Raw genomic sequence first — 10,473 nt, 5'->3', positions numbered from 1 at the left:
AATAATGCTGCAATAAACATAGTTGTGCTGGTAGCTTTAGTGTGGTCTTGTTTGTAAGCATTTGGGTAAATGCCCAAAAGTGGGATTGCTGTTATTTATTTATTATTATTTTTTTTTTGTCGGTCGTGGGGCTTGAACTCTGGGCCTGGGCGCTGTCCCTTAGCTCTTCAGCTCAAGGCGAGCACTCTACCACTTGAGCTACAGCGCCACTTCCGAGACCCATTTTTTTTGTTAAAAAATTATGAAGTAGTTGTACAAAGAAGTTACATTCCCTTAAAACAGGTTATGACTACAAGGCATCTTGATCAATTTACCTCTTTGTGGGAAAGATCTTAATTAGAAAAACATGATAGAGTGAGTCTGGATAATCCTGAGCAAATGATTTAGCCACAAGGAATGACAAATTCAAGTGTCACATTAGCAGCAAGTAGCTAGATGGCCACTTGAATGAGACTTGGGAAAAGTGATTTTTTGTTATTCACCCCATTTCATTTCTCATGAGAGACTAGAGAAAGCACTCTTGTAATTTTCTTTTATGATAATGATTGATTCTTCTTTTACTACATTACCCAGCCATCGTGATATGGACAAATTCAACCTTCCCCCTCCTCTTTAGTTCTGAAAGTGCATTGATTTTTAATTTCCTGGAGACAATTTTCTGAGGTATAATATTTTATTCAGCTGGAGAACTCATGCTGCTTTCAAACATTTATAGACTTGTTTCTCCAGGGGAAGTGCACTGGCCAAAAAGAAAGATGAGAATTTCATTTGATGAGAGTCAAATGGCATTTGGGAGTTTCAATGTAAGAAAGATTGTTTTTTTATCCAAAACAGCCACTGGAAGTATCTGGCAATTTCTGTCTGTTTTTTTTGGAGAGGACATTCTCTCTCTCTCTCTCTTTTTCTCTCTCCTTCCTTCCTTCCTTCCTTCCTTCCTTCCTTCCTTCCTTCCTTCTTTCCTACTTTCCTTCCTTCCTTCCTTTTTTCCTGTCTCTTCCCTTTCCCTTCTCCACCCCTTCCTTCCCTCCCCTCCCCTTTCTTCCCCTTCCCTTTCTTCCCATTTGTGCTGGAACTCAGGGCCTTGCACTCTTGTTTAGCTTTTCTCATCACAGCTGGTACTCTACTATTTGAGCCACATCTCTATTTCTGGCTCTTTATTATGGAGATGATGTCTCTCGGACTTTTCTGCTTGGGATGGCCTTGCCTCCCAATTAGCTAGATTACAGGTGTGAGTCATCAGTGCCCAGCACTGTATATCAATTTTCACAATAAATTGTAGTATGGACCAGGCTGGATGTCCTTTAAAATATGGTCACCCCACAATCAGACCCCCTCTTCTCTCAAAGCTGTTCAGAAACAGATGCATCAACAGTGAGTCTGTATGTGTCTAAGATCCTCATCAAGGCTAAGGAAGTATGATCAGTTGTGGTCATAGCCTCAGTCCAAGGGATGGAAAATATGTTGCATTGTTATTTTGCATTTCATTTATTACTTTTATGGCTGAATTTCTTAGTAATGTAGCAATGTCACAAAATATTTATTTACTTTCCAGAACTTATAGTTTTTTGGTTTTTTTTTTTTTTTTGGTGGTCATGGGGCTTGATCTCTGGGCCTGGGCACTGTCCTTCAGCTCTTCAGCTCAAGGCCAGCGCTCTACCACTTGAGCCACAGTGCCACCTCCGGTTTTCTAGTGGTTTATTGGAGATAGCAGTCTCACAATCTTTCCTCCCCGGGCTGGCTTTGAACCATGATCCTCAGATCTCAGCTTCCTGAGTAGCTAGGATTACAGGCATGAGCCACCGGTGCCCAGCTCAGAACTTACAGTTTTTAAAAAATGAAATGTGGGATTGAATAAAAATGCAAGAAGAAAAAGATTTAGGACTTTGTATTAAAAAAAATACATTTTCTAGTAGGATGCTACACATATGTAATCCTAGCTACTCAGGCAACTGAGACATGGAGGATCATAGTTAGAAGCTAGGTTGGCAGGAAAGTCCATGAGAGTCCATCTCCAATTACCAGCAAAAACTGAGATGGAGGGGTGGCTCAAGTGGTAGAGCACCAGCAATGAGCAAGGAATATGAATATCAGAAAGCTCTGAGTTCAAGCTCCAGTACTGGCAAATAAAAACCTTAAATTATCCATTCCACCAGTTACTTTATGGCTTGTTCTTTTCTATTGGTGTTGTGTGTATCTGGGATGTGTCAAAATTTACTTTCCATAGTGCAATAATAATGATATCATACAGCCCCACAGGAAAAGAGCTCTAGTCTTTCATTCTGTGGCTTTAATCCTCATGAAGGTGAATTAGACCTCACGCCACACTTATGTCTTCTTTTTTATGTTTTTTAATTGTTATTGTAAAGGTGATATACAGCGGTTACAGTTATATAAGTCAGATAAAGAGTACATTTCTTATTGGATAATGTTACCCCTTTACCTGTTCTCCAGTCAGCACTTTTTATTAAATAAGTTTTTTATTGTGAAAATACTGTACAGAGGGGTTACAATCACATGAGCAAGGTAATGAGTACATTTCTTATCCAGCATTGTTGCCTCCTCCTTTGTTTTCCCCTCCCATCCCTTCCCTCCTATCTCTACAACTACATTCTACCCCCCCACACCTAAATTGTAAAGTTTGTTTTTCCACATTGCATCTTGTACATCTCATTGTTGCAATGGGTCAACCTGTATTCCTGTTTAAACAATTTGTTTTTTTCTTTTCCCTTCCCCAAATTATACCAACATCAAATACAGTGAAAACAGGGGTTATACTGTGGGGGAGGGACATACAAAGCAACAAAGAAGTCATCTTATAAATACATTAGAAACAATAGCAAGAAAGGAAAAACCACTTGTGTCCTTATCTTAGGGTTCATTTCACCTAAAAATCATCTTATTTGACCTTTTCTGCTTGTCGCAGACATATACTAGTTGTTGCAAATAAGGGAAACCAGGGGATCTATGTTTCTTTGGGACTGGCTTACTTCACTTAATATAATTTTTTCCAAGTCTTTCCATTTCCTAACAAATGGGGCAATGTCATTCTTCCTGATGTAGGCATAGAATTCTATTGTGTATATATACCATATTTTCTTGATCCATTCATCTATTGAGGGGCATCTGGGTTGGTTCCATATCTTAGCTATGGTAAATAAGGCTGCAATAAACATTGTGCTGGTAGCTTTAGTATGGTCTCATACTTGTGTCTTAAACTGAGATATATCTATGGAGACTGATAAGCTAAGAAACTGGTAGCTTCAACAAAACAAAGAAAAAAATACTGCACTAAATTTGTAAAAGTAAGCATGTTATCATTAAATGTGATGGCACACACTTATAATTCCAGCTACTTGAGAAGCAGAGATAGAAGGATCATGGTCTGATTGAAGCCTGCTGGGGTAGAAGTTAGTGAGACTGTACTAAAAAAAAAAAAAAGATGGTGGAGGGATTATGGTGACTGGTTATTATTCCAGCCACTTGGGATAGGAGAATCATGGTCTGAGTCTGTCTTGGGCAAAAGCTTAAGATACCATCCGAAAAACAAAATATATGGTATATGAGCTCGTTTCCCTTTTCAAGTTAAATCTGAATCAGGCTACTAGTTAACAATGCAAAAACCAAGCATAAATATAGAAACTGGGAAACAGGAATGCAAATGTCTAGATGAAGCCAATGCTCTGATCCTTTGCTGTGATCTTGGTTCTCTTCGTTGACAATTGTCACTCAGAGTTGATCACTAAAGTAATCCATATAAGCTCAAAGTTTATACACTCATGTGCACACACATACACACACGTACACATACTTAGTAAAAATTTTAAAAAGGCTTTTAGAAAATAAACCATTTTCTTTCTCTCAAGGAAAACTTTCCTACTCCTTTGTAGTTTTACAGAAAATGCATTGTTTTCCCAACACCATTCTCTAAAGTTCATCCGATCAGGTGAATGAGATTTCAGCTTTTCCCTGTCCTGCCTCTGGCCAACTGAGTGGCCCTGCTAGGGCATATGTCAATTCCTCAGGGCCTGCTTGTTCCTGGAGCCCAGAAAGCTGGCTCCAAGCATTCTCCAAGAAGCAATTGTCCTCTTTGGCTTCTTTCTTTTTAAAATTGATGAGAAATCGGTCAGCCTGCTGTGTTAGCCCCACATCCAAAGCGGTCACAGTTCCAAATCCTGATTGTGTTTTGAGAGAAGAGCACATGTTCATCAATGGTCTTGGAAACCCTTCTCAGACCTGAAGATAATAGACTCATTTATTCTATCCTCAGAGGACTCGGTGACTGCCTCAAATTGCAGAGTTGTTGGCAAAAGCACAACACACAAAATGAAGATGCGTCCCCAGTCAGAAACCAATGGCATTCCATCAACTTGGTGAATTTGCTCATCAAGGGTTTATGTTCTCTTGGTTCCAGGGGGCGGATTTAGCAATATGTCAATCAGGTAAGGTGACATCAAGCAGTAAAGTAGTGACCTGATCCTCTGCACGGGCAGGGGATAGGGGTGTGAATTTGAGGAAACTTTTATTTATTTATTATTTTTTTTTTTGGGGGGGGGTTCCAGTCGTGGGGCCTGAACTCTGGGCCTGTGCGCTGTTCCTCAGCTCTTCAGCTCAAGGCTAGTGCTCTACCTCTTGAGCTACAGCGCCACTTCCGGCTTTTTTCTTTTTGCTTATGTGGTGCTGAGGAATCGAACCCGGGGCCTCAGGCATGCAAGGCAAGCACTCTACCACTGAGCCACCTTCCCAGCCCTTTGAGGCAACTTTAATGTCTTCAGGAAGGCCTGCTGCTGGGCAGGGACACACAGGGCAGTTTGGCTCAGGATCTTTCCCAGGTGGCTTTAGAAAGCACAAGAGGCTAGTCTTTCCCAGGTATCTGAAGTCAAAGAGAGATAGAGTTATGAATTTTAAAAACTATGCTATTATAGACTTTTGCATTTGCCTTCTCAAAGTACCTGTTCAAGTAGTTTGACCATTTCTTTTTATGAATTGTTTTTTCTTAAAAAAATTTATCTTTAAGTAATTGTACAGAGAGATTTCAATTCAACATGTCAGTTTATGAGTATAATGCATTTTTAAATTAAATTAAATTTTTTTTTTGGTCTGCTGATCTTTGGGCTTGAACTCAGGGTCTTCGCACTGTCCTTGAGTTTTTGTGCTCAAGGCTAGCACTATATTACTTGATTCACAGCTCCACTTTGGCTTTTTGTTTTTTTGCTAGGTCTGTAAGTGAAACTTGAACTGAGTACCTGCAGCTGCTTTTGCTCATTTGCTAGCAGTCTACCAACTGAACCATGCCTCCAAGTCCTGGCCTTTTTTGGTAGTTAATTGAAGGTAAGAGTGTCACAGCCTTTTCTTCTTGGGCTGGGTTTAAACCACAATCCTCAGATCGCAGTCTCCCAAGTAGCTAGGATTATAGGTGTAAAGCCACTGGTACCCAGCTATGAGTTTCAATGCAACATGCCTGATTATGAGGGCAATGCATTTTGATCAATATCATTCTCTTCCATCTCTCTCAACACCGCTCATCCTCTCAAGTCACCTGATTTCCTAATTGTATCTTTCTTATTGTACTGTAGTTATTTACATATTCTGGGTAGAGTCTTTTGTCTCTCTCTTGCTCACACACATACTATCCATTATGAGCAGTCTGTAAGTCACCTCCAAGAATGGGTCTGAGCATATGCAAATTACACATGCACACCCACACTTATATGCCAATGGCTGACATACATTTAATAACACGTGTCTTTTATATATTTTATGAAATGAGAGCTCTGCAGGTTGTCAGGTTTATTTTTTACCTAGAAATGGTTGCACAAAGGGGTTACAAGTTAACATGTGCATTCATGTGTCCTGTGCATCTTGATTGGAGTCACCCCTTTCATCATTCCCCCCACCTGCCCCTCCCCCCACCAGTCCAGTTTCCCAGTTCATTTTTCACACATACACATTGAGTATTGTGATTGGATTCATCCTCCACCCCCTTGTTCTCTTCCCACATCACCCCTTGTTCAAACATGTTTTGGTTTCCTAATATTCATTTTGTGAAACTTTCTGTTAATTGTTCCAAGGATTTCCACCACAGGGTTTCCCTCCTACATATATGATACGTTAGTCAGCTTGGTCATGTAGATAAGCATATGTCCTTGTGAGTGTTTACCAGGGAGGTTGCAGTTTGGACTAAGATCCACATATGAGGACATGAACCCCTTGTCTTTCTGAGCCTGACTTCACTCAGTATGATATTTTCCAGATCCATCCATTTCTCTGCAAATGACATTATTTCATTCTTCCTGAAAAAATTTTTATTGTATATGCATACCACATTTTTCTTGATCTGTTCATCTGTTGTAGTGCATCTGGGCTGTTTCTGTAACTTGGCTATTATCTACATGCTATTTTTCTGCTTACTTTTCCCCATATAGTCTTGCATTCTTCCATGTCATTACATGCATTTTTCTCTTTTTCGAGCTGGGTAAATGGTACAGAATGATCAGACCATTATTTCAAACAGAGCTTATAGAGACTATTGAAACTACTTGCATACTTTGCCTTTATGAACAATTAACAGCTTCCGGTGAAGACTTGAGGAGCTGCAGCAATTGTCCTGCTTCATAGATTCCTGGAGACCAATAACTCTAAAATTACCCTGGGAATCGTTTTAACTCACATTCCAACCTCTCCCCTGTTTTTGTCCATGTTAGATACTGCCTGTGTTCTATATTCTTGCCAATCTAGTCAAAGAAAATGTTTTTCTTATTTTAATTTATGTTCTCTGATCACTATCATCCTTTGCATTTCTTCTGTGAATTGCTTGCTTTTCTGGATGACTTTTAACAAAAATATCTACCCTGTGAGAACAGTCCTTCATAGGTGAGTATAATCTGTGGGTAGACATGCCCGCGGCAATTGTGGTTAGGGCTAGCACATGCTGAGCATACTCTGTGTACTGGGCACTATTACATTCCATTCTTGGCATCTTTACAGAAGCATGGTATGTGAACATAGTGTGTGTATGGTGTGTGGTGGAGGTGTGGTATGGATATGTGGTGTGTGTGGTATATGGTATCTGTGGTATAGGTATATGTGGTATGGTGTGGGTGCTATGTGTGTTGTCTATTGCATTTGTCTGCTGGTTCCCCAGGAGGAAGGCTGCAGGCCCAAAGCTGGCTCCCTGGGACAGGGAGGCAGCTGGGCCTTCTTTCTATATGAGTTGCCATTTCCCCAGACCAGGGTTCTGAGGGGCTTCCCACATCTGAGGGAAGTATAGCTGCCCACCTACAGCCTGTACCTGGCTGGAAAAGGCATGGGAACTGAAGTCCTGTCAAGATGTTTTGTTGGGCCGGGCACGGTGGCTCACGCCTGTAATCCTGGCTACTTAGGAGGCTGAGATCTAAGGATCACAGTTCAAAGCTAGCCTTGGCAGGAAAGACTGTGACTCTTATCTCCAATACACCACTTAGAAAGCCAGAAGTGGTGGTGTGGCTCAAGTGGTAGAGTGCTAGCCTTGAGCTGAAGAGCTGAAGGATAGCACCCAGGCCCAGAGTTCAAACCCCACGACTGACCCACCAAAAAAAAAAAATGTCTGTTGGGAACCAGGCCAATATGGCTGGAGAGTAGCAAGGAGTTTTTCATAATGCCAGAGTCTGAAGTGAGTCGGCACAGCTGAGTGGAATGAGGATTCCGTGTGCTTTTGGAGAAATTATGGGACGTTTACTCTTCACTACATCATGTGAATCTCAGGTGTTGAAACAGGGTTTTTAGACCCTAGGTCCAGTGTCTAGGAGTTCCAAGTCAGCTCCAGCCACTTGCCCCCATATCCCAAATAAAGAGACATGGTGAAGGGCAAAGAGAGAAGATTTATTACATGGCAGCCATGAGAAGACAACACTACATCTTCGGTTGTCTTCAAGGGAACAGACATTGGCTTTAGGTTAAATAGGGAGAATTGGGCAGGGGATGAGAAAGGCATACACATTTAAAACAGTCCTAAGTTGAAAGTATGACCTACTTGACCATTAGCTTAATCTTTGTCCTTGGAGTAGTCCTGGAGAAATGATCACTGGGACAGGCAGGAACAAAGTGATCTGAAGTTTTGGCTGTTTAAGATGATAAGAAGAAGGCATTACTTGTTTGAGGGGCACTTTGGCTTGCACAAAGATAGTTATCACTGAACCTTCTCTTTTCTCTTGCAAATAGGTGATAGCAAAGAGACTGCAGCAGAGAACAGCTCATATAAAAAGACCAGATAAAAAAATTAGGGAAGCCCAGAGCCAGTGGCTCCTACCTGTAATCCTAGCTGCTCAGAAGGCTGAGATCTGAGGATCTTGGTTTGAAGCCAGCCTGGGCAGGAAAATCCTTGGAGACTCTTATCAAGGAATGACTCAATACACACACACACACACACACACACACACACACACACACACACACACACTGTGGCTCAAAGTGGTAGAGTACCAGCCTTGAACAAAAGAGCTCAGAGACAGTGCCCAGGCTCCGAGTTCAAGCCCCCTACCACCACCACCAAAACTAATTAGAGGACTTCTAGTTAATTCACAGAGCCCAGCAAACTTATCTTTTAAGTTGCCTCTTACAGGACTAATGAACAAGAGATGCAGGGGATGGATAAATGGATACCAGACCACTAGACAAGGAAAGTTTGACTGAAGATTTCCACCTGCTTCCTATTAAACAAATTGGAGGCAAAATAAGCATTCAAGGTTTCCCGCTGCTTAATTTAAAAAGCAATTTAGGTCTCAAGGGCCTCAGCTGAAATTCGGTTTCAGTGATCCCATAGGCAAGAAACCACAAGAATCCAGAGTGAGCTAGGCAGGCTTGGAATTTCTTTTCCATGTTGCAAAGGCAGTTAAAAAAATTCTTTTCAGAGTATCTGGAAAAATGATTAACCATTATTCAAACCCCTCCTAAATAGAATGTCTTAGATTTTATTTTTCTGTGTGTATATGGGTATTGGGGTTTGAACTCAGAGTCTGGGTGCTGTCCTTTAGCTTTTTTGCTCAAGGCTAGTGTTCTACTACTTAAGTCACAATTCCATCTCTGGCTTTTTGGTGGTTAAGTAGAGATAAGATTCTCACTGACTTTCATGCCTGGGCTGGCTTTGAGCCACTGTCATCAGATCTGGGCCTCCTTAGTAGCTATTATTACAAATGTGAGCCACTGGCATCCTGCTTGATTTAACATTTTCTTTAACATTCTTTAGTGTTTGCCCTGTGCAGACTGAATAATAGGCATTATACAGATATGTGTGTGTGTGTGTGTGTGTGTGTGTGTGTGTGTGTATAAAAGAGAGATGGGGGAGGGAGAAAGATGCATGTCTTTATATTACTCTGAAAATACACAATAGAACATGATACACATTCTGTTGCTTCACAAAACATTGTTAATTTTTTATATGGTCCATTGTGATCAGTATTGCCTTTTTTGGTTATAGTGCCTCAGATATATTTCCTGACTGCTTATCTTTACCCTCCCTGCAGCAGCTCATTAGGATGCCACAAGTTTTTTACTAGTAGAAATAATGGTGCAGCCAGAACCTTTGTGCAGATCATGTTTAACATGTGTTACCACATTGCTCTCCCAAGAGCGGCATCAGCCCGCATCCAGCAGAGACTATCCCACCACACTGGGATATCTTCAACATTACCACATCAGCTCTTGTCCAGCTCACTCTGAGAAAGTTTGGGAGGTCCTGACCCTCCCATGCCACAGGACTACTGAGGGGATCCAAGGAGCCACTGGCCCAGAGGCTCCCCCGAAGCTCAGTGTGCTGTCACCTGTGGTCTTACATGACTGCTAAAACAGAAGCTTGTTGATCACAAGTCCTTCTTAATCTCATCCTGATGCTCAGACATGGATCAACTCCATTGGCCACAGTTCCCAGTTATTCCGTCCAACACTGACCTAGATGCTCCTATGAAGATACTTTGCAGATAAGAGTAAAGGTCATTATGATTGGTTTTAAGTGAGGGATTTTTATCCCAGATGACCCAGGTAAGCTTGGTTCAACTGGTCAAAAGGCCTCAGAAGTAGAGTGGAGAACTGAATGCCAGAGGCTCACGCCTGTAATCCTAGCTACTCAGGAGGCTGAGATATGAGGATCAGGTTCAAAGCCAGCCCAGGCAAGAAAGCCCATGAAACTCTTATGTCCAACTAACCACCGGAAAACCAGAAGTGGCACTGTGGCTCAAGTGGTAGAGCTCTAGCCTTGAGCTGAAGAGCTCAGGGACAGTGCCCAGGCCCAGAGTTCAAGCCCCATGACCGACAAAAACAAAAAACAAACAGAAAAAAGAGCCACAAACCAGGAGGCATTCAAATTCAAATTTTCTACCTGTATTCTCCCACACCCTATATTTCATTATATATATAAAATTGAAAATTTTGTTGTAAACATCCTTACAACCCAGCTTTGACCATTAACATTTTATAATATTGACTTAAAAGAAGGGAAGGTGG

Source organism: Dipodomys ordii, unplaced genomic scaffold (genome assembly GCF_000151885.1).
Source record: "Dipodomys ordii isolate 6190 unplaced genomic scaffold, Dord_2.0 Scaffold68, whole genome shotgun sequence".
In the NCBI taxonomy this organism is placed as follows: Eukaryota; Metazoa; Chordata; class Mammalia; order Rodentia; family Heteromyidae; genus Dipodomys; species Dipodomys ordii.
The sequence above is the reverse complement of the archived record's forward strand: the minus strand, read 5'-3'. Positions refer to the sequence as shown.